We start from the raw sequence: 23,888 nt of genomic DNA on the forward strand, positions 1-23,888 counted from the left end.
TGCACAGCCGTGTGTTCTTTCATTCTGATTTGACTTGCGGTTTTGATTTCCCATGACTCGAGAGGACATGCCGTTTGGCTGAAAGCAAAAGGAATCTCCTTCTCCAGGTATAAAGGGTTCCTCAGGCACCTCACAGCCAAAGCAAGAAAATGTATTGCCCAAGTTAAGAGGTCTCTTTTCAGAGCTGGCTCACAGAACAATTTTGTCAATATTGTGAGGAACAGGTTCTGCACATGCCTTGTCGTCTTATTATTACTACTGCCTCGTCTTTGCCTTGCCTTTGTGTACTACTCACAAAGTCAAATCACATTTGTGGTTTGTTTTATGGTAATATCTCAAGGTAGACAGGGCAGGCAATACCATCTCCATTATACAGATGAGTAAATCAAGTCTTAGAGGAACTAAATGATCAGTCAAGATCTCAAAGACACTAAATGGCTGGTAGAATATCAGACCCCATTATTCTCAATCCACGGCTAGTGCTCTCTCTAGCAAATGATTGTCCCACCTTACGCCTCCCAAAGGCAAAGACCGGGGCTGATTTGTTCGCCTTTGTTTTTCTGTGATTTAGCATTATGGTCACCCAGAGAATGCACCGTAGCAATGTCCACTGATTGATTATGCTCAGGTTATGATTTCTTTTAACTCTAAAAAATTCAGTGTCTGGGGGAGGGAAGAAGTATCCTCATTAAGGAAGTGCTTATCTTTAGGGAAACTCTTAACTTCTCTCAAAAGGTATTGGCACTTGAATTAATGGCAGGGTTTTTTCATTCCATTGGATATTTTATCATCAAGTTATTTAGTTGAAAGAGGTCTTTTATACTCCAAAGTCCAGGAAATAAAAAAGTAAATCATCTGTCAATGAAATATATGAAATCGAGCATGAGGTTCAGTTAACATTTGCCACTTCAAAACGTTTCTGAAAAAAGGAAATCAACAATTATATTTAAAGATGGGAAACAGCTTAATTTTAAGAAAAAAAAATTATAAGCATCTGGCAGAAATTTGGATTCATCCTCTTGCTCTTGACCTATGTATATTTTAGCCTTCCCTCGAGGCCACCTTATGCCCTAGCCATAGCATTTGATCATTTACAAACTGTGGTGCGTATTGCTTACACTATAGGGAAGTTGGAATTGAGAAGAGGTGTGGCTGGAGTAAGCTTACTCTATTTTCCAGGAAGGAAAAGAACAGGAAGGTAGAAGAACCTTAGCCCCTGAGAATGTCAGGAACTGGACTTCACACAGGGACCTGGCTACTGAATCTGGAAAGTGAAATGAGGGTTTTACCCAAGTCTGTTCGTGGGAACTAGAACGCAAGTAAGGAAAGATGGCCTCTCTTCTGACCTGGTTTCCCTCACTGGAGAGACCCCGAGGTCCCGCACCAGGGTTTCCCAATGTCCTTGAGTGAGAGGTGGAGGGTCTGAGGAGCTAAGGGATAGTGGTATATATGTGTGTGTGTGTGGGGGGGGGGGGGGGGGGGGGGAGATGCACATGAAGCTACCATCCCCGAGGGCTAGGGAGAAACCTGAAAGCAGGGGGCTCAGTCCGCACTCAGTTTGGGACCCTTTGCCTATCAGAATAAAACTGGCCTTTTGGTAGTTGAGGTAGAGGAGGAGGTTCTGAGATGAGTTCTGTCAGCTGTTGTGTAGGTGGCTGGTGTCCTCGTCGCGCAAGTGGTCTTTGGGGAGACTGTGAAAAGTGGCCGATGACACTGGCCAGAGAGCTTGCTGGGGACACCGCCATAGTCCTGGTGTATGGACCAGCCAGGCCAGGATAGAATGAGATTCTTAGGTGGACTTGAGTCTCCCAAAAGTGCGAGCAAGCCCAGGTGGGTCTGGGCCAATGGGGACCCCACCTGGTTCTGATCCAGCCCAGAAGGAACTGATCAGGAGCCCACCAGCATCAGGCATTCCCAGCACATGAGGGGCAAGCAGAGCCATGGAGGGCACCAGGGACATTTTTCGCCCTCATGGTCAGGGAGGATGCAGAGAAGGACATTCACGGCAACTCCCATGGTGGCCACAAAACAGTGGCCATTGTTGGGAACAGTGGACAGGTGACACTTTCAAGAACTGACCTTCAGCCTGAAAGGGCCTGTTGTGGACTGAGAGGAGATGGAGCTGGAAGCAGAGAAGCCAGCATGAACTGGTGAATTTTCTTCTCTGCCCCTCAGTGGAGTGGAGGTGGCAAGAACGATGAGCTCAATTATAGAAAAATGCAAAGCCCTTACTTTCTTTGCGCATTTGGGAATGCTAAATACATTGGCATCCCACTACGTATGTACCCTTTTGAAACTAGGAAGTTAGGTGGAGGATTTGGTGTTAAACTGTGAGAATAGGCACCTCAGTCCTATAAGATCTCAGAGAATTATTAACCCATTTTGAAGATTGAATAAATGGATGAAAAAGCAATTGGAGTTTGAAGGTCCATTTACTTTTCTAAGGTTTATGAAGAAGTCACGGCTCGGTCATAAATTACTTGTGCTGAATGCATGGGAACTAACGTGCATACTATATGTGGTTATATATATGTTTGACTATCTATATGTTAATATGTGTGTTAAAAGTATTAAAGAAGGCAGACCCAGAGCAGAATGAGGGAGGTTCTCAGCCAGCCTACAGCTTTTCCAGCCAGCCCTGTTCCCTGAAGTCTCGCCTCGATCAGAGGCTACATCCCTCTGCTCTTTCTCTCTTCACCACGTTACATACTGCATGATTAATAAATGAGTGAATTCCAATTAAGTTAATTGAGACCCTCCTGCTAAAAGAATCCTAATTCCGGAGACAAAAGAAACTTTATGGACTTGGAATATCTTCTTAAAACACTGCCAACATGTTAGATAAGAAACAAATACATATCCAGAGCGTGCAAGGGAGGAACTATGCGTTCGAGGGATTTTTGATTGCTATCAATAAATGACATCACCACCTTGGAGCAATGATTATGGTTTGCAAATGAAGCTAGGTGGATGGCAACTTAATGTAAGGCTAGCATTGTGAAGAAGGAACGCAGCTTAAAATAGTGAATAATTCTGCTTCTGGCTTTCAAGCCACTTCTCACGTTGGTGTGCCCTGAGTTAACACGGTTAGATGAAGTCATACTGTTTCATTGAATTAGGATTTCTGTTATAAGTAGTCAAATCCCTTCAAATGCCTTTCATCAAAAGGCCACTTTATTCATATGGAGGTGACCTTTATTTTCGCTCTTCCTTCCAGGAAAAGGAGAAATAAAGAAATACAAGTTGGCTTATCCATCTTGCCCTGGCGAGATTGCTGTGGTGAGTTAGGACGCTGCCCTCCCTCCTGCAAGCCAGTGTAGACATTCTATCACACAGAAGCCCGGCCAGGCAGGGTCAGTGTAAGTGAAAGTGGGGAGATTAGTGAGGGATTTTTAAAAGCACCAGAGAGGTATTATTAATCCTTTGAAAGTGTGAGCCTTTCTGATATGGCAGCCGGACTCCTGGGGGAACCCGCACAGCATTCTGTACCCTTGATAAGGAGAGTGTAAAGTAAAATGCAATGAACTTAATGACCCAGAAATTATTATTAGAGGAAATTAATACCATCTTCAGGAGATTTGTGTCACTTAACCTAGCATTTGAAAAAAGTAAAGATTCCTTTATATCAAGCTGCCTTTCATTTTAAGTATAAACACATGCATTTGCATTCTGTCCCGTGAAGATTAAAGATCTGGCTTGGAATTAGCAAAGGCTATTTAGCGTTGGAGCGGAAGCCGGGTTGCAGTTGTGGGTGGATTTCGGAGAGATGTGTGCATTCTTGAGCTCGTCTGCAGTTCTCTTCTCAACAATCATTTAGCGTTGGGGTTATAATTTTGATCCTTTCCAAACATCGTTCCACAGGAGAAGTTTTTAGTGCCCTGTTCTCTGTGGCGCTGCAATGCCAGACAGAGAGCCCACCTGTCCTGTCCGTTCACTGTCCTGTCTGTTGGCTGGGGCTGAGAAAGGACGGTGCGCGGGAGCTAGGATGTGATTTCCCTTGGCAAGACTTCCCCTGGTGGCTCCCATTGTTTCTGTGGCCTTTGGGGGGCCACCTCCACGTCCATCAAGAGCTAAAACATGGAGATTAACTGGGCTTCGTGTTTGATCTGGGCTGGATATAGATCCAGCTGGGATTTTCCTGAGAATGCTCAGCAGCCAACGCCCATAAGCCCTACACAGCAAACAACCCCCCTTATGCATAGAATCATGGAATTTTCGAACTAGAAGAACCCATAGTTATTGTGTTGAAACCCTCCATTGTATAAAGGAGACTCAACCAAGAGGGATAAAATAATCTCATCAATGCACACAGCTATTTAGTGAGAAACTAGGTTTTTCTTACTATTACATTAAGGTTTTTTTGTTTTGGTTTTGTTTTTGTTTTGGAATCCTAGCTTGGCTCAAGTTTTTTTTTTTTTTTTTTTTAAAGATTTTGTTTATTTATTTGACAGAGAGAGACACAGCGAGAGAGGGAACACAAGCAGGGGGAGTGGGAGAGGGAGAAGCAGGCTTCCCGCGGAGCGGGGAGCCCGATGTGGGGCTCGATCCCAGGACCCTGGGATCATGACCTGAGCCGAAGGCAGACGCTTAACGACTGAGCCACCCAGGCGCCCCGCTTGACTCAAGTTTTAATCAACTCTTCCAACAGAGTGATCAGAATTATTTTAAAATTATATTTAAATTATTTAAAAATTTACATTAGGTAACATTTTTCTATTCTGGAAAGTGACCTTACTTTCTTTTCCTTTGAAGACAAATGGAAGGCAGGGAAGAGGCGCTGATGAGAAGCAGGGTGGGTCATACATTTGTAAAGCCTTTCCAGGATCCCTGAGAGACCTGAGCACCTGGTGCTTTGGAATCTACCACCGAAACCTTTCCCTAGAGGCCTCATTCTGAAGGGAAATGAACAAACCTCCAATGCTTCTTCATCCTCTTTTCATTCTCGGACAGCCGAGACCCAAAAGTCTGTGAGAGGATATTGGGTCTATTATACAAATTAATTAATTTCTTCTTCATGGAATTTTGTAGATCCTGGGAGTGAACCCACATGGACTAGAACCAAGTTTCTTGCTAAGGGGTCTGAAGAGTGTCTTTGTCGTAACAAAATTAAGCCAACATATAATTGTCATCTGCTTTATTCTTACGGAAATTGAACATTAGCATGTGTATAATTGATCTGAAGTCCAGACACATCAAAAGCCATGAATCTATGTATCTAGGTGCTTTTAATCTAATTATAAGGAACTACATATGTTCTTACTCAAAACTTCTGTTTGCTTTAATTTTTTTTTTTTTTCAATGAGAGGAAATGTCTTTATTCCATGCCCCTGCCCCCGGCTTTTAAGAATCTCTTTCCTTTTCCCCTCAAATGACCGGAGCTCCAGTCATGAGCCTCTCTAGGGCCCTTGAACTGAACACTTATTCTTTTAAAAATCATCAACACAGGGTCTGTTGCCAAGTGGAGAAGCCAAGTCTTCCCTCCACGCTCTGGGACATGTTTCTTTGTTGCTCTGGCTGGCACAGAGCAGAGGCTCTGTGGAACTGGGTACTGAAATGGTGTGAAGAGGACTGCTATGGGATACAGTTGATTTCAGAATTCAAGCAAATACACCCAGAACGTGGAGTCAGGATATTCAAACATAAGCACATGAAAAATTGTAAATGTGATCACCTGAGCATCTCTTACATGAGACCAACAGAAAATGAAGGATATTTGCTTTATTATCACAAAGTACATGCAGATTTGCCCTTCTGTCAATAATTTTACCAAAGTAGGGAAGTAAACTCAAACGTTCAAACAAAAATTAATTCTACGTAATGTGTGAACATGCGTGTTTATTAGACATACATCTATAGCTAGATATTTGGTTCATATTTCTAATGACGATTACAGACTGAATAAAAATTCTTACATAAAAGGAAAATGACCATAAAGGTAGATGTATTAAAAGAAGGGCTATAGAAATTTTAAATTCAACACACAGTTTTTGGGATCCTTTCATGAGTTTGATATGTGTATGTAGTTCTGTGTTTTCTGCATAATATAAAAAAGGTGCATTTCTACTATTCCATAGTAGTATGTGGAAAAAATTAGTATGCTGTAAAATACAACAGAATGTTCCTGCGTGTGTGTAATTCTGTGAAAGGTGAACAGATACTGGTTTTCTTAACCTGCTTTTATTAGTTGTGGGTAAGATTTTCTAAGAAGAATGAATTACTGTGTTTTCTTTCTATATCGATGCTTTCCATATGACAAGGGAAGCCTCATGGAGTTAGGATGCATTACTGGAATTGCAGAGCAAGTATTCCAGGTTATGTATAAATGGATATCACAGAATGCTTATTGCTCTGGCACTTGGTAGTCGTGTGTGTGTGTGTGTCACACACGCATGCATACACACGAATATATGGGGAAGGAAAAAAAATGTTTCCTTCTGGGACCGCATGCCAAAACAATTTTAGTAATAGCTTATATAAAAAAATTTGCATTCTTAAGATTAATTTAAAAACTCTCTTTGATACCCAACTGGTTCACACTGTATGTGGATATTGAAAATTTTTTAGCAAAACTTTTTTAGCAAACTATTTTTAAAATTTTAAACCAACTGCTAAAATATAAAAGTCTATATATGCAACTGTGTCTTGACAGTTCTTACATGACAAACTAAAAATGTCTAAAGTAGAGAATTTGCTTTTCCCCACAAATCTGCCCCTCTCCTGATCTTCCTCATCTCAGCAAATGACACCAAACTTCACTGAGTTGTTCCTATGTATTTTTTTTTAAAAGATTTTATTCATTTATTTGAGGGAGAGAGAGAGAGAGAGCATGAGAGGGGGAAAGGAGAGGGACAAGAAGATCGGGCGCTGAGTGTGGAGCATGACGTGGGGTTCGATCCCAGGACCCTGAGATTAGGATCTGAGCCGAAATCAAGAGTCAGATGCTTAACCAACTGAGTCACTCAGGCGTCCCTGTTCCTATGCATTTTTAAATTTAAATTTTGTGTATGTGTGTAAAGGGGAGTAGTCTGAGGCACAGTCGCTGGAAGTTTGCCATATGTTGTCCCAACATACATTATGAAGTTCCTGTTAAGGGGGAATCTTTGTGTGGAGACAGAAAGACCTTGAGAAAGTTTTTCATAAACAGTGGTGCTGGATCACAAGTGCTTTGCATAGGCATGTGTACGTTAGTATCTATCGAGTGTCTACAAAGTGCTAGGCACTCTTTTAAGCACTGGGGATACATGTGAATTGATGTACACTAGTTTGAAAAAAACAAAACTGAATGGATGAATCATACCATCTGATTATAGTCAGCTCCACTACTATAGTTTCCCATTAAAGACATGCACACAAAATTGCTAAATTTGTTTCTGTCATTAAGAATGTATAATTTTGGGTAGAACCGATTAAAGAATTAAAAATAAGATGAGGAGAAGATAATCCAGGCAATCTATTAAGTCAGTATGAGTTTGTGTGGCTTATACAACGTACCTGTATATACATGCATGAGGAAGTCAGAGAAAATAAAAGGATATGGCAAAATTTAAATAAACACATATTGAGAACTGGTTAGCAAGTTGATGCATTTGGTATGCCTACCTGTTGGACACGATTGTGACCATTTTTTTGTCTCTTTCATTCAACACATGTTTATCGAGGGCTTCCTCCATGGTCGGCACTGGGCAAGGTGCTGGGAATAAAGGTGGGATTGGCACATCCTTGTCCTCCTGGATTTCAGGCAGGATCTACTTGGTCTCATGATAGGACCATTTTCTGAATCATTCTCTACTTTCTGGAAGCTGATACTTCTTGTTTACAGGGTGATCACCTCACATGTGTGGCTACCATGATGCGTCACCATCTGCCAAACTCAGGGCAACCACAGTGGGACCAGGCACATCCCAATAGTGATTGTAAGAGCCCTTGTCTTGTGAAGTAGCTGCCTCTTTGGCAAGATCTCTGGGCCTGATCTTATGTCCTGCCCTAATGACTGGGCATGGTAGGTGTTCTACTCTTCTCTGTTACCCACCAGGACTTTTTGGAATTTTGAAGTATTGTTGTTCTCTATCGTATGGCTTGAGCCTTCAAACCATGGAGTGGGGTTGGACAAGCTTTGGACTGGGTTCCAGAAAACCAAGCCTTCACCTGAGCAGTGACCCTGAGCTGTGCGGCTTCAAGGCTCTAACCTATACCTTGACAGGTACAACAAAGATTTTAACGAACTTTCAGTATCCCTGGGTTTCATTTAGCTCTAATTCCTCTTCTTTCTCCAAACAACAATAAATGGAAGGAAGAATCCAGTGACTCTCAGATGGTCTGAAGAGCCCAAGAGCGGGGTGTTTGCTCCCATGGCTCTTTTATAGGTGTGGATGCATGTCACACACCCATGATGAGGCGAGCACTGATATTTACAATAAAACCCTTGCCTACCTCACTGCTGTTGGGCAATGAGTTTATCACAGAAAGTTAGAGCAAGAAGGGATTTTAGCAACCAACCATTCACCCCATTGTTTGATAGATGGAAAAACCTGAGGTCTGAAGGTATCTAAGAGAACTGAACTCTCTTGACCACAAATCAATGTATTATACTGCCCTCTTAACTTAAACTAATAGGCTAGGATTTTTAAAAAGTAAAATTATTGATGGGAATACTTGAGAAATGATATTGTACTCTGGGATGTGAGGGCGATCTGGCTGCGACATCTGTCACCCCATTGATCGCCAAGGTTGATATTGTACTCTGCCTTGTTACTTAGATTAGTAACAAACTTTGACTCTTCTTGAAAACTCAGGGAATATATCATTATGAACTTGGTGTAATAGTTGATTGTACATTCTCTGGAGAATGAGTTGTGTTCAAGTCGAGTTGTGGCTCTATGACCAGTTGCACTTTGTGATGTAACATATTTAACCTCTCTGATCCTCAGTGTCCTAGCCTATAAAATGGAAGTTATATTCATTGGTACCAAACTCATTGGGAGTTTGTGAGAATTAAATGAGATAACGTTCGTGGAAAACACTCAACAGGGTGTTTGACAGATAGTAAGCATTGGATCCCATTGGATATTGGTATTATGGTTATTACTATTATAATTTGGAACTTTTCTGTCCCTTGATAACTTATTTAGAATCTTTAACAGTCAGTGTAAGCACAGGGTCTTTCCATAATTTCTCTTAAATCCCAAGTACACACTCCCTCCTTAAGGCACCTCTTTTTCCGTTCCCCCATTGATGTGTGCCATCTTGTTTGGCTTGAGTTTACCTTTGTGCCACACTGAGCCAAGCATCTGTAAAGGTGCCCCTTTACTGAAGATGTGGTGGCTCACACGGGAGGGATTAAGTTACAGTCTCCACAGGTCCTGACTTTAGCCCTTCTGTACTCATGTCCTGCTCTTTCCAGAACCCATAGGCCAACATGTGCCTTCCCTACCTCATGTAGCCCCTGGTTGGCTAATTTATTCTGACAGTTTTAATTTAATTAAAATCAGTTTTTAATTTAAAACAATCAAATTGGTTTTTAATTTAAACTGACAGTTTTTCTCTTGAATACACCCAACTGTCAGGACTTTCTTCCTTGGTCTCCCTGGAATGCTGGTGAATAAATGTTCCTTCTTGTTACTCTCAGCCCCATTATTGGATTACATTGGACTTCGATGGACTACATTAAACTAATACCATAACACCTTCAGTATGCGCCTCTACTCTAAAGGAACTTCCTTTCTCCTGTTTCAGGAATTTCCTTTGTGCTCTGTTGTTATCAGGCCAGGCTGCTTCTCGTGGATGTGAGTGTGCCTTCCCTCGCTGGGTGTCACATTCTGTCTCACAGCACACTTACAATCTTCCAGTACAGCAAAAGCCCAAAGACAAAGGCATTAGAAGCATGTGGAAAGTCATCTGAGTACAGCTTCTGCTCTCTCCTACAGAAAGAAATATTTTAATTTTATTTTTTAAAATTTTTTTAGAGAGAAAGTGCCTGCGATCTGGTGGGGGCGGGTGCAGAGAGAGAGGGAGAGAGGGAATCTTTAGCGGGCTCTATGCCCAGCATGGAGCCTGATGCGGGCCAATCTCATGACCTTAAGATCATGACCTGAGCTGAAATCAAGAGTCCAATGCTTAACCGACTGAGCGACCCAGGCGTCCCTCCTAAGAAGTAAATAAACAAGCTTCAGTACATGGGCTTTGGGACAACTCTTTTGGTAGTTGACAAAATGTTTTCCTTTATTTATTTATTTTTTTAAAGATTTTATTTATTTATTTAATTGAGAGAGAGAGAGAGAGAGAAACAGCATGAGAGGGGAGAGCGTCAGGGGGGAGAAGCAGGCTCCCCGCTGAGCCGGGAGCCTGATGTGGGACTCGATCCCAGGACTCCGGGATCATGACCTGAGCCAAAGGCAGTCGCTTAACCAACTGAGCCACCCAGGCGCCCCAAAATGTTTTCCTTTAATTCCTATTTTTCTATATCACTCTAGCTAGTCACGATTGACAGGTCAACATGGTGTCAAATGTAAGTAGTGTTATTTGTGTGGCATTGTGGAAAATGAGGTGTTTCCTATAAAGGTATTTTCTAGGTAATGGGAGCTTATGATATTAGGTAATGAAACTTAAACATTTTAGTCGTATTTGTTGGAATGCTACAACACAATATGGCTCAAGATAGATAATATATGATTAATACATACAAATGGATAAGTGGAAAGCAATGGTTAAGAACAGAGACAGGAGTCAAAGTGTCTGGGTTCTCATCCTGCTCACCACTGACTGGGGGTTCCTGCACCGACCCCAGTGATACCTGCTCTTTCACGTCTTTGGTTTGAAGATGAATGTGCCCATCCAGGGGAAGCACTTACAATGGTGCCCAGTGCTTTGTAATGCTCACTAACGATCAGCTCTTGGTGCTCTTACTACTACACTAACATTTTTATTTTTATAAATCGACAAGAAATACACACAACCCACTAGGTGGACTAACAGCAAGTAATTCAGAAAAGAAAAAAAAAAAGCAATAATCATTTGAAACTATATTCAACCTAACAAATAAGCAAACAAGTTCAAATGAAAATAAGAAGATATATAATGTGCCACTTGTACTAAAAAGTTCAGAATGGGGTGAAGGTAGGTGAGCCCTCAGTTGCATGAGGGGAGAAGGGAGACTGGTACAATGTTATTGGTGGTTATTGATGGTTAATTTGGCAGCATTTGCAAATCATGCCTTTGACCCACAATTCAAAATCAAAATTACTATCATTATATGTTACAGACCATATTGTAGGAAATTTTTCACTTGGTTATCTACATCTGTCTTGCTAATAGCATGTTTTCTAAATAAATTTCCTCACCCAGTCAGGTTTTATCTTCACTCTTTATTTCTACTGAATTGGATCATGGTGATCCAGATTGCATCTATTCAGAAATGGTAGCAAGCCTTTTGCTGATTTTCTCAGATGGTTCTAGATAACTGAGCTGAACGTGAACATGTAGAGATTTTTCACTGGAGCCACTTTTAGCACTTGAAGGAGGGAAGCAGGGGAGCAGGTCACACTCCAGTAGGAAGATTCAGGGTGAGCCGTTGATGACCATGGCCAGTAAGAGGGTGAATCAGCTCTGAGAATTTGACTCTGAAAAGTGCTTCTTCATGTTGGGGGTAGGTTTTGGAAATTAAAAAAAAAAATGTATGCCCACAATACAGGATCAATGTACTTCATTAATAAATAAAGAAATTCAGTAAGTCTCACGAAAGAGCATAATCTTGGTTATTGAGATCTCTGTTCTGCAGATTTGTCTTCTTTAGGAATCTACATAATAGTCTTGACATTAGTATTTGTTATATTTCAACTCTGAAGAGATAGGTTCAGAAGACTGATGATACTGAATATATGGCTGCAATGTGTTTCTTGAGTGCATGCTTGAAATCATAGACAAGATCATGAAGGAATGTTTTGGTTTCAACCTTTACTTAAACGATATGTGTGAGCTCCTTGAATTTGGATAGCCAACCTACTTAAAAATAGAGTCTCTTATTGCTTATTTGTTCATATAGTGGGAAGTAAAGAAATGTGTATTGAGTGGTTATATTATATTTCAATTTGCCCTGTTTTCTCTAGCACTAGTGTTTATCTGTGGATCACTATCAGTTCCTAGTGAATAGTAAATATTATATAGATTGACATTTAAGTAAAAAACTTTTATTTATGAAAAAATGATTTTCCTTACGTACTGACATAAGGACATTTATAGTAATCGTAGCATATTCCTTCCAATTTATACCATGGATCATAAGTAGCCATAAGTTAAGTGAAATATCTCTTCTCCTGTACTGTGAACATTCAACCAAAAAGCAAAAAAATGCAACTGAGTACTCATCCCTCATATATTTGCTGCACATATCCTGTGACCTAATTTTTATTCTACACATCAGTGTTTGCACCCAATTATGAAGCAAAATGTGTGCAAGGGTGTCATGGGGAAATAACTGCTCTTTTGCCTTAGATGTTATTGATATCATGTGACTTTCAGCAATATCATCTAATTGAGGAAACATACAAGAGTGCCCTCTGCCCTCTCTCCGAGCATATTTGTCGTTAACTTCGTTACTGATTCTTCACGTCTTCCATCAGTTACATGGTTTTTTCCCTGTTCTTTTGGTAACAGTGAAAATTTGGAGGATATCTATAATCTTGATCTCTTTTTGCTCTTAGCAAATTAGTCAGTTTTATGCTGAAAAGTGGTATTTGATACTCTTCTGCGACATCTTTGTCGGCCTACCCAAGATGTTACTCTGAGATTTTTTTTTTCTTTGGAAATAACAAGAAAAGCTTTGGTGACTTCATGCTTTTATTTGAAATGTTTCTTACTGGATAGCACAGCAAATAGTGTGGTAAATGGATGATTCCACAGAAATTTCCACTCCTTCTTCTTCTTTTCAGCTGCTTTTATAAAATCTCACTTGTAGATTCTCTTGTCCTAGCACATCCGAATTTATATTTCACATTCCCATCATCTTTGCTGATATTCGTTATAGAATTTGCATCTCTGCTTTTATAATTATTTGCAAACCCTAGTCTAAGCCACTGGTATACATAATAAGATGATGGCCCTAGTAGCAATTAAATGCAAATTAGAAAAATTAAGTGCAAATGATATGATGTTCGATGAGATGATATGCTCTGTAATAACTCAACATGAGTTGAGATAACCTAAGCAAAGCCATTTTTGTAATGCGTGCGTCTGCAGGTGCGTGTGTGTACGTGTGTGTGTGTGTATGCACGTAAGCTTTAAAAATACACTAATTCTAAATAACCCCAAAGGATTTTTTCAGAATCATGATCATTCTTACATTTAGATTTGGGCTACATGTGTGGTAAAATGGGTTTTTCCTTTGCATCTGCCAGACTAGCTGCAGGCATTTCATAGACTGAGGTGATCTGTCATCATCACCCGGGGCACTCTTTCCTTTCTCTTCGTGGTCCTTCTTCAGCTGGGCACTCTCTACCTTAATTCCTTTACTTCTGATCTATCCTTTATCATTTGGTAAAAAATGAAGAAAAAGCTCGATTTCTACTCTCCTAAGCCTTATTTCAGATGATAAAAGAGGGTTGTGGTGAGCTACAAGGCACAGCGCACTTTCATGAGGCGCCCAGCCCATCACGTGGGCTCTGTGGCCGCCATGATGCCCATAAGCCTACTTGACTGTGTGATTTCATCTCGGTTACCTTTGCCAGGCATCTGAATTTTCCAGAGTTTGAGCGCTATTCCCTCTCTGTGAGAGTACACATACCTAACGTCCAACTATTATTCTGCTCAATTTATAATCCATTCTTTCACTCATTCAAATATTTACTTGTTAAATAAGAGACTTCTTACTATTGCTTTGCAAGTATTAGCTCATTTAATTTTCTGAATAAGCCCATGAAGTAAGTACTATTATTATGACCATTTACAGTTGAAGAGACTGGGGTGTGGAGCTGTTATTCAACTCACCCAAGTTTGTGCACCTAATAGGGGGAAGAGCAAAGATTTGAACTCAGACACATGTACACTCTACAAAGTACATGTTTTGAACCATGACTTTATGGGTTATTCATTCACTGTATTTTTTGGTGGGTACTATGATATGCAAGGAAACAAGCAAGAAATGAGGGAAATTAGAGAACCGCACAAGTAACTAAAACCCATTAAGGTATAGGATATGAACGGGAATAAATATTTATGTAAGTGACAGCAGGAATTGGGAGCTGGCAGGGAGTATTTAAATGGAAGGATTAGGGAAAGGTGTCGGTGGAGGAGATGCTCTTTTGGAATAAACTATAAAAGATGGATTGACTTTTAACAAGGATTGATATTTAGGGAGCCAGTGTTGGAGGGAAGAGCCTACAGGCAAAGGAAACTACATGAGCAAAGCCACAGACTTTGAAATTATAAACCAAGACTGTATGGGGGACAGCAAGCATATGGTTCAGTTGAGATCATGAGACCCACAATGGTAGCTACTCCCGAAAAGAGGGACTAAAGGTTTAGGGCTTGATTTGTAAACATATTTAATTACGTTTCCTATCCCTTTCTAACGTAGTCCTCTGTAGGGGAGAAAGAAGTGATTCCTGGGCTCCCAAAAGGAAGCTATTCTACATTTCCAGGGAGCCCTCACTCTGACCCTAGAAATCTCAGTGAGTCTAGGGAAAACTCAGAGAGGCAAGGCGTGATGATGTTTCTGGAAGCTGGTGTTTGTGTCTGTGAGGGGCAATTGCTGGCTCATGGGATTTAGCATCTCATGCAAAGGTGATGATTTAAAGCTAAGAGACACTGTCAGGACGCATAATGGGTGATCTTATTTCCTCTATTTTTTCATTAATAAAATAATTGCTTGCTTATTGGCTATTGGCCAACACATACAAGAACAGTTCCTAAACTAACAAACAGGAAATCTGTTCTTAGCTGATAATGTGCTCCTGCTGCGGGTCCATCCAACCTGTGAGCCACTGCACCTGCATCTCGGGATCTGGCGCATCACAATAAATGCCTTTCGCCCCAGATTTGAATCAGACTTATAATGGTTATAAAAGGCTTCATTTTCTGAGACATTAAAAAATTCAACTTCAGAATTACTAAATTGACAAAATCTCTCTTTTGGTAAGAATCCTCCCTGGGAATATATGTTCATATGTGCAAGTGGGTATGTATGTGCATATAAATTGCAAGAATCTTTTCAAAAAAGTCATTAGGAAAAAAATAATACAACTTATTGTAGAAAATATCTCTGGCTAAAATAAAATATCATGAATTAGACCCCTAAGAGATAATTTTAATTTTACTAGTTGTTTTTTGCATGAAAGTAAAATCAAATGATTAATTTTATATAGCTTAATTTTGAAGCCATTCTAAGAAATGCTTGTAGGTAAACATGTCAAACATGATGTTGGATGCATGATCCAGGAATTCAGAGAAGTCTGGGCTAGAGATAGGAGGTTGGTCTGTCTTTAGTATATAAATGGTGTTTTTAGCCAAGTGAATGGATTAGATCACTCCAAAAGAATGTTCTATATAATCAGGAGGAAACTCCATCCATAAGATGATTTAATAAGCCAGATTGAACAAATCTTTCAATACCAAGTGGGATTGGCTTAAAATATCTAAGAAATGTCACTGCTAACTTCAAATTTTATACTATTTATCATAACCAAATAAGGATCTTTAAGAGCACATTGGATAGTTTGCTAAATACTTAGCAAGATCTGAAAGGAGTTAATACTTACAATGCCTCTTCAAACACTGTACTTGGTGCCCACAATCAGTGACAGATGATCAAAAACTCATTGTCACTTAAAAAAACACACTGCCAATAGAAATAATACCTAATTGGTGTTTGAATTCTCAGTTCTACAACTGAATTATAATCTTCTAGATGTGTGTACATATCATGAAACATTTGTGCCATTATCTATACATGTGGAGAAAAGCTCAGAGAAGCGAAATAATTTGCCTACAAATGCAGTGATATATGTGAACGTGCTTTATATATAACAAAACGCTATACAAAGGTATCATTCTTACTATCACTTTGTCCATGGATTAGAGCATCTCCCTAAAACCACGAGTGAAAAGTCCTACTGATTATTCATATGAAAATGTCCTTTTGTGGTAGACAGCATGTCATCTGTGGACTGTTCAATATAAACAGCGTGTTTGTATAGAGCTCTTTGTAATACGTAGAAGAAAAAGATCACTTGTCTAGAGAGCACTTGGACCCTGCTGAGCAGTAAATGAGGAACAAGGTGAGACCTTGCTATTCTGAGAACAGCGTGTGGAAGACAACACACACGTGAGTTTGAAGAGAGAAGCATGAAGACTCCAGAGTAGGATGCATGGTTTTGCTCAGTGCTTTTCAACTCCTTTCCTGCTTCCATACTGTTCTCCTGCGGACACTCCAGGGGAAGCGTTGCACTCAACCATTCTTCCTATTTTTGAGTCTCTGCTGCATCACGGGTTAAGGTAGAAATGCCTTTAGGTTGGAATTCAAGTGAGCCACCTGGCCCAGAAGGTCAGAAAGATACGCCTGCATTCTTTCTGAACTTTGCATAAGTTAGGCTGGGCTTAAAAGGGAGGTCAACTTACTCTGACGGTAGAAATAAAGTAAAAATAGAAATAGACATTTCTCAAGGGACAAGGACAAAGGGAGGCTGGATCCTAACAACGGGGTCCATATATCCAGAGCTGAGGAAACTCTGAGAAAGATTTGTACCTTGAGACATCCTTAACCCACGGCTTACTTGATTTTCTGCATTCAGATTGTGGCAAAGCCTAAGGACTAAGAATGGATTTGGGGGAGATTCAGGTGTTATTTCTATCGGTCCCAGGAAGTCTTTATAGGACACCCACGAGGTGATGCCAGGAAGTGGAGAAAGCCTGAGATTTGGTCAAATCGCTGAGAAATTCTCAGTCTACGCAGGGGTGCTGAAAACTGCACAGAAGGTCAACTCACTCCACCAGTTGGGTTGGTGTGGAGGCAGGGAAATCTCATGAAAAGCACGCCTGAGTGCCTAGTACTGGATTCACTCCCAAGACTGAGAGAGACCTCAGTAAAGCTGCCCTCTATTACCCTTCCACATTCTAATCTAAAATGGGAATAATACCCATTCCTTCTTACCTGTGAACATGTTGTGTAGATTAACATGATGGAGTTTGAAAGGTGTTATTTAAATATAATATGTTATTAAAGTATTATCATTCTAGTTGCTGGTGATTATCTAGAAAGCTTTAAATCACCTGGTTATTTCCGGGATTCAATTTTCTTTGTCGGTGGCTATTTCTCCTTTCAAAGGCATAACATTTCTTTGTCACATAGCACAGACTTTATGGTTTTGAGTTTTGGGTTGTGAACACAAGTCCATGTTTCACTTGAATGCATTCAGAATTGTGGTAGCAGGGTTTTCAGATAGAGGTTACTGTCATCATTCGAGAGGGAGAATGTCGGGGGTCTTTAGAATGAGTTTTCACTTTATCTGCGAATTTTTATTTTAGGGGGAACAGAGTGAAAAATTTGGTCAAGGCCAATTAAAATATCACATCATCATCATTTAGCTACAGATACAATGAAATCTGAAAATAGAGATTACTGGCATAGCAATTCCATATGCTTGGCGTATGTCCACGTGGATTCTATCCATTAGTCTCTTTATTTCCCAGCTTTTTAAACTGTATGCCATTCCCCAGAAGGCTGTCTTATCGCTGCTGTTTTCTTTGTGGATATTTCTCATTCAGCAACTCTGACCCAGATTTTTTTTTTTTTTTCCTCTGTTATGAGAGGATCTGTAGGAAGTAGAAACTCTTGTAGTCTGGGCCGTGGAGAATTCTTTGTAGCTCGTGTGAGATGCGTGTTGCCTTTCCTGAGTCTGTTTTGCCTTTTGACCCCCAATTTAATCAATACTGGATTGTTTTCACTTCAAGTGATTGGGTGGTTGAAAGAAGTGTGATTGAATGTCTGTTTACTTCCTGAGCCAGGATATTTCCAGCTTGTTATACAAGTCAGTGGTTAATGGAACACGGAGTAGGGGATCGAGGGAGGACACAAAACAAGAATGTACCCTTCCTTGTGTGTTTCAGAAAGCATTTTTAATATTAAATTTTTAGAAGAGTCTTTTTTAATAGCATTTTTAATATTAAATTCTTAGAAGAGTCTTCAGGTTTTTTCTCCCTTAATTGTGCTGCCTTTACAGACCTGACAAAGAATCAAAAGACCCTTTCACATTTTGGACTTCTATTTCTGCTTCAGTGTCGATCATTACTTTTCCTGAAAATATTACTCTACATCCCTGCAAAATTCAGACTCTTCCCCGTTCTGGAATCTTTAATAAACCTTGACACTCCAGGCACTTTCCTTCCATCGGAGTGACTTGGTGTCTTGACCAGCAGATGCATGTAAGGGGACAGCTTAAGTGCGAGAGAGTTCTGTTTTATAACTACTACTTGTATGGTTCTCCTACTGTGTCCGTACACTTGTTGACAATTCACAACAAATGAATTTCTTTAAGGAGCAATAAGCCTACAAATGAATTACTTCACATTCTTGTAGACTTTTGCTTTTTCTCTTTTAACATGGGGTGTGACCTTCCTTTTGTGCAACTCACTATTAATAACTCTACATAGAAATCCCTGAGAGAAAACTTTCCCATGTAAGTGTTCAGTTAAAAATGATCCTACTCTCCTGTGCTAATTAAAGTCAAAGAGAAAAAGAGTCATTTTTTTTAGTAGATATCAAGGCTGCTCTTACTTATACAATGGAGCCACACAATGCCCCAGACCAAGAAAGCTGGTGGTGGTGCGTGGTGTGATCCCCACGACATTCACTGCTGAGCACTGTCCAACCGGTCCCTTTTCTTATCTGCCAGGCAGGCCTTCCTGACGGAGACACACGCATACACACTGTGGGCATGTGGGTTGGGTGGTGTGTTTTCCCCACTCTGCTGCTCACACGAACAATGGGGAACTTCCTTATCCCTTCCTCGGCTGTCTCTTACGGCATTCAAGTTCATACCATGCCAACGTTCTCAGCTCCTGCTGGGAGCAGGAAAGAAGAAAGCCGAGCACCACAGCCAGAATTGGAAGGTCTGAAATGGCTTCCGGAGATTAATCTGAAATGACATTGTAGCGCTCAACAATTCACGATGGCCATTTTCATTTATTTGACAATTTTGCATGCTTCAGGCCTGAAAAGTCTTCCATGGCAAATAAGCCTGTTTTATTGATTGTTATTCTAAATGAAATAAGTGTCAGAGCAAGTGATGAGTGGATCCTAACTAACGTGCAGATCGCTGCGCGAGGTAACAGTTTCAGTAAACAATTACTGGCGAGTAATCAAGAAATGCGAACTAATAAGTGACGCAACATTCAATCAGTAAATCCTCTCCCATGATTGCTTTGCAGACTATTTTCCCTTTCCATGTGGAAATACCATGTCAATGAATTAACACTCACTATTTGGTTTAATTGGCATGCTCACTTACCAACTGTTGCTCATAAATTAGGATTCATGGAACATTTCTAAAAATCTGTCAAACTCTCCAATTTTAGCAGGCAAGAGTTTGTTGAGGCAAACCCGAATGCTCAGTTTACTTTGTGAGTTGAGACGCTGAAAAGCTGGTGGAGTGTCATCCCAGCAGCTGCAGACTGCTATTTATTAGAAAATTGTGAGGATATGTGTGATTCTAAAACTGTCTTTCTCTTTTGAAAATATACTGTTGTTTAAAAAAGAAGTTTAGACCCTCAGTGTGAACACTCTGTCATCTTAATGTGTGACAACCTATAAAATAACTAAGCTAAGACCATCTCTCTTCCTCGTCCTTGAAATTATTGTCTCCCTTTCTCCTCCATACTCTTGATTCAAAACACGTTTCCGAAGTTACTCAGTTACCCCGCTATTTTTACCATACTATCACTTCAATCAGTCATGCTTCGTGTGTTCCTTCTATCTGAAATTGCAAGATCTAAATAAAAAGTTAAAAAAAAAAAAAAAGTCCAGGCACCGGATTTTCTCCCCCCGACTTGATGCCAAATATCCGGACGCCTGGTGTTAGATACACAGTTTGAATGAGAGACCCAATTTTCATTTCATCTGGACATCAGGATGGGAGAGGGAGAGAGAGAGAACATAAACCCCTTTGCTTGTTATTCTTCGAGGTCCTCATCTTGTTCAAGCAGATGACCTCATCCTGTTCTTGGCCTCCTGTCTGTTCTTTTCCATCTCTTTGATCTGTTTTACTATGTTTCTGAAATTACTGAATGATGAATCAATGAACAAATTCTGGTTACTTATTAAACTTCTAGATACATAGAATACATAGTATGGTAGAAATCTGGGAAAGGAGGGAATTCTGACTTGCTGGGGTTTATATTTTTAGGATCTGACGAACAAAACATCAAATGACTCAAGAACATGATAATATTGCATATTTATGGATGCAAAACAGTGCTGAATACATAAACCTGGGCACCGAAGAAGTTTGGTTTAAGATATATTTTTTAAAGTTGCAAATTACAGTTACTGTTGGTAAAAGCAGCTGAGCAGTTACTTAAAGTGAAACTAGATTTTCAGTCCCTGGAAGCTGGAAGTTATTCAGAGGAAGAAAAAAACAAGAGGACTGAAGTATTTTTAGTTCTTTTCCTTGCTCTAGTATAAAAGTATTGAAATCTTATGAGCTTATTTATTGTGCTAATTGCCTAATCCAGTACCATGGGAGTCATTTACCGGTTGGCATGGTAAATGGTGGCCACGGATAATTCCACGACGGGATGATTGGTGCTGTTCTCCTGCTACTATTACTTTTCACTCGGAGTAAGGAAGGGAGAATGTTTTTATGGTTATTTTTGCTGCCTTTCTGCTCTGGGGGTCTTAACACACTAGATGGCGTTGGAACAGAAGTACTGGTAAACTGATTCTTAAGGTTTCATTTCTGACACTATACTTCAGGATGCCCGCTCCCTCATGCCCTCCTTCCTCCCTTCTCTCCTCCTTCCTCTCTCTCCTCCCTCTCCACTCATGCACATCACCAGTGGCATGGAGCAGAACTAGCTTCGCAGGCTCCTCACCGAACACCACCTCGTCCCTGCCCTCGACAGCCTAGTTGAGCAGCGCAATTCAGTAGAAAACAGGCATTGAAGAGTCTCCAATGGGAAATTTATTTCAAATGAAGAAAATGTGGCGAGAATTGTATTCTCTAAGTTAAATAGAGAGTGCTCATTTGAACTTGCCTACTCTGTATGATGTCTTAAGTCTGAAAAATGTAGCTCATCTGTCCGTGGTACTTGTCTTGCAATTTGGAAACATTTAATGGCTCAGTCTTTTTTCTCAAAGGACATAGGGAGTAATTGTTGGCTGTCAGTAGAAATCTATATTGTAACACCTTCACTTAAGATGACCTCAGCTCTTTCTCAACCTTTACCATCATAGCAGTAGGACTGGTTAGACCCTGAAAGGCCTTGCCGGGCAGTGGTAGAATCTTCCTTGGTGAACTCGACAGTCAGTTGGACATCACCTTGCCTCCTTCCCCAGAAGGCAGAAAATGTCCTGGCGGAAGGTGGTCCTCTCGTCTTGGGCGTGGGTCTACTTAGGGAGGTGGAATCCACTCTGACTTATACTTACGTTCTGTCTGTCCTCTCCACGTGGGGCCTTTCAGACAATTATTTCTTGGGCAAGGCCTAAGGAGAAGGGAAAATGCAAATCTACTCTAGCTGTAATCGTGTCTTTGCAAGTCCAGGCTTGGACCCAAATACCTTAGCAGAGACACTACAAATGTCTTGTAGAGTATTATTTTAATTTCTGACAGACCAAAGTCTATTACAGAATGGCTCATCTTGAAGATTTTAGGACATCCTTGTGACTCTTCCTAAAAAGTGGTGTCAATTCCTTGAAGAACTGCTTAGGCTGGTGGTTTTACCTGTATGGAGAAAACAGAAATAGTTAATGTGTTTAAATATATATATATATAATGTTTGTAAAGAGTGAGTCTGCCTAATCATTTTTATTTAAGGAAGAGTCAAAAACACATCATAAAGAAATGGAGATATGATTTTAATTTCCAAAGAGCTAAATGTATACATTTCTTCCTCTAACTTGGGAGAAGTAAATTCCCTAAATTAAACATATATTATTATCTGCTGCTGTGCAATGTGAAGTCGGTTTACTCCTTGAGGAAAATGCTGTGGTGTGTTAAAACAGTAACTGTAATTGCTTAGATTCAATCTTATGCGACCACAGACAACTGTTTGGTTTTGTCCCATCCTTGTTATATTTTTCACTCAAAGGGGCAGAATTACTGGCTGGTGGATTATGATGCAAAGAGAAGCTCACAGAGGAGTTAAGTGAAAACAAAACAAAACATCTGAAGGCTAACAGATCTCAGAGGCCACAAACAATTGAGTCTCCAGTTGGTTTTCTGTTGTCTCTCTGCTGACCGGTCTCCAGCCACAGGGTGTGAGGGGTAAAGCGTCACCAACAGTCCAGAAGCGAAAAGCTGCAGGAAGTGAATGGGTCTAGCAGAGGATTTAAAAGGACTTTTCACTAGCAGAGGGTGAGTGTTTCTTCCCACAGCAGAAAATTCTCCATTTTCCTTGAGTTAGAAGACTACAGAGAAGGGAAGATAATCTTCTTTGTTTAAAAAAAAAAATGGTGGAATCTACCTTTACATTTTTATGGCAGAGTGAATGCATTTATAATTTGGGGAATGTTATCTCTTCCTATTCAGAGGGGTCAGTTTAGGAGACCCTGAAGTCTGAATTAGGTGGATATAGAAAAAATTTTCTTAATTCTTTCTTTCTTCTTAGTTTTGACTAAGATGTAAGTGGACTCAGGGGTGGAGAGTTATTGGTTAAAAAAGGCAAATGTACACTCTTTCTGAGAGTAACGCTCCCCGCCTCCCCCCAACCCAGTGATGTCAGTAGGCAGCTCTTGGCCTTCTGGTGCATTCCTGTGGGCCTGCCCCACAAGAAATTATCCCTAGGGGCATACGTTTTTACTATTGTGGTAATGATTGCCTCTATCCCATATTTATTTAATTTTTTCTCTATATAACCCTATGTGGGTTATAAATATATATGTAATATATAGTCTATATTACATGCACATATATATATTCCAACAAAAAACTTCCCATACATTTACAATTTTTGACCTGCATTATTACTTCTCACTGATTTAGTCTGGCCTGCCTGACTCCATCTCACCAGTACTAGATAATACAGCTAACTTATATTTATTTCCTTTTACTGCCGGAGGAAATCCTAACAATGTTCAGACTCACCAGGAAAGCCCCAGTTTAGTGCTGATTGTTAATGAACTCTCCCATGAACCTGGCTTTATGGTTGGGAAGAAATCATTTCTCTCAAGAGTTCCATTTCTGTAAACCTTCTTTAAAGTAGTAAGAAGACAGTATGTAGGCAAAACTCAGGTTACTTCAAATATTTGGTCTAGAATTTGCTTTTGGAATCCGGTGGATATTGGAAGTAGGAATTCGAAATCCCCTGGGTACAATAGGTTACTATTAAATTTGCGAATGTTTTAAAAGGATTTAATTCAGATAAAAATCCTTAATTTTCAATTTATATCACAGACAGACTTAACCCTGAAAGGCTAGATTATGTGACAATTTCCTTAACCATTTGAAAAAAAGCCTGTGCTTTTTTTTTGTCTTTTTTTTTTTTTTAAAACGAGTTTAATAGTGATAACGGCTTCTATTTGGAGTAGGGATTTAAGAAAGTGCTATTTTGGATTTACTATAGAGCTTTATTCTCTCAATTTTATTAAAACGTGCTTCTTTTAGTGGCTTACCAAGCTCAGCTAGAAAAGTACTAGAAAGAACATAGCTCTTGGCCCTGCATGTCCCAGAAAGTAGTTGTTCTCTTTA

Source organism: Phoca vitulina, unplaced genomic scaffold (genome assembly GCF_004348235.1).
Source record: "Phoca vitulina isolate PV1807 unplaced genomic scaffold, GSC_HSeal_1.0 scaffold5, whole genome shotgun sequence".
NCBI classification, from domain to species: Eukaryota; Metazoa; Chordata; class Mammalia; order Carnivora; family Phocidae; genus Phoca; species Phoca vitulina.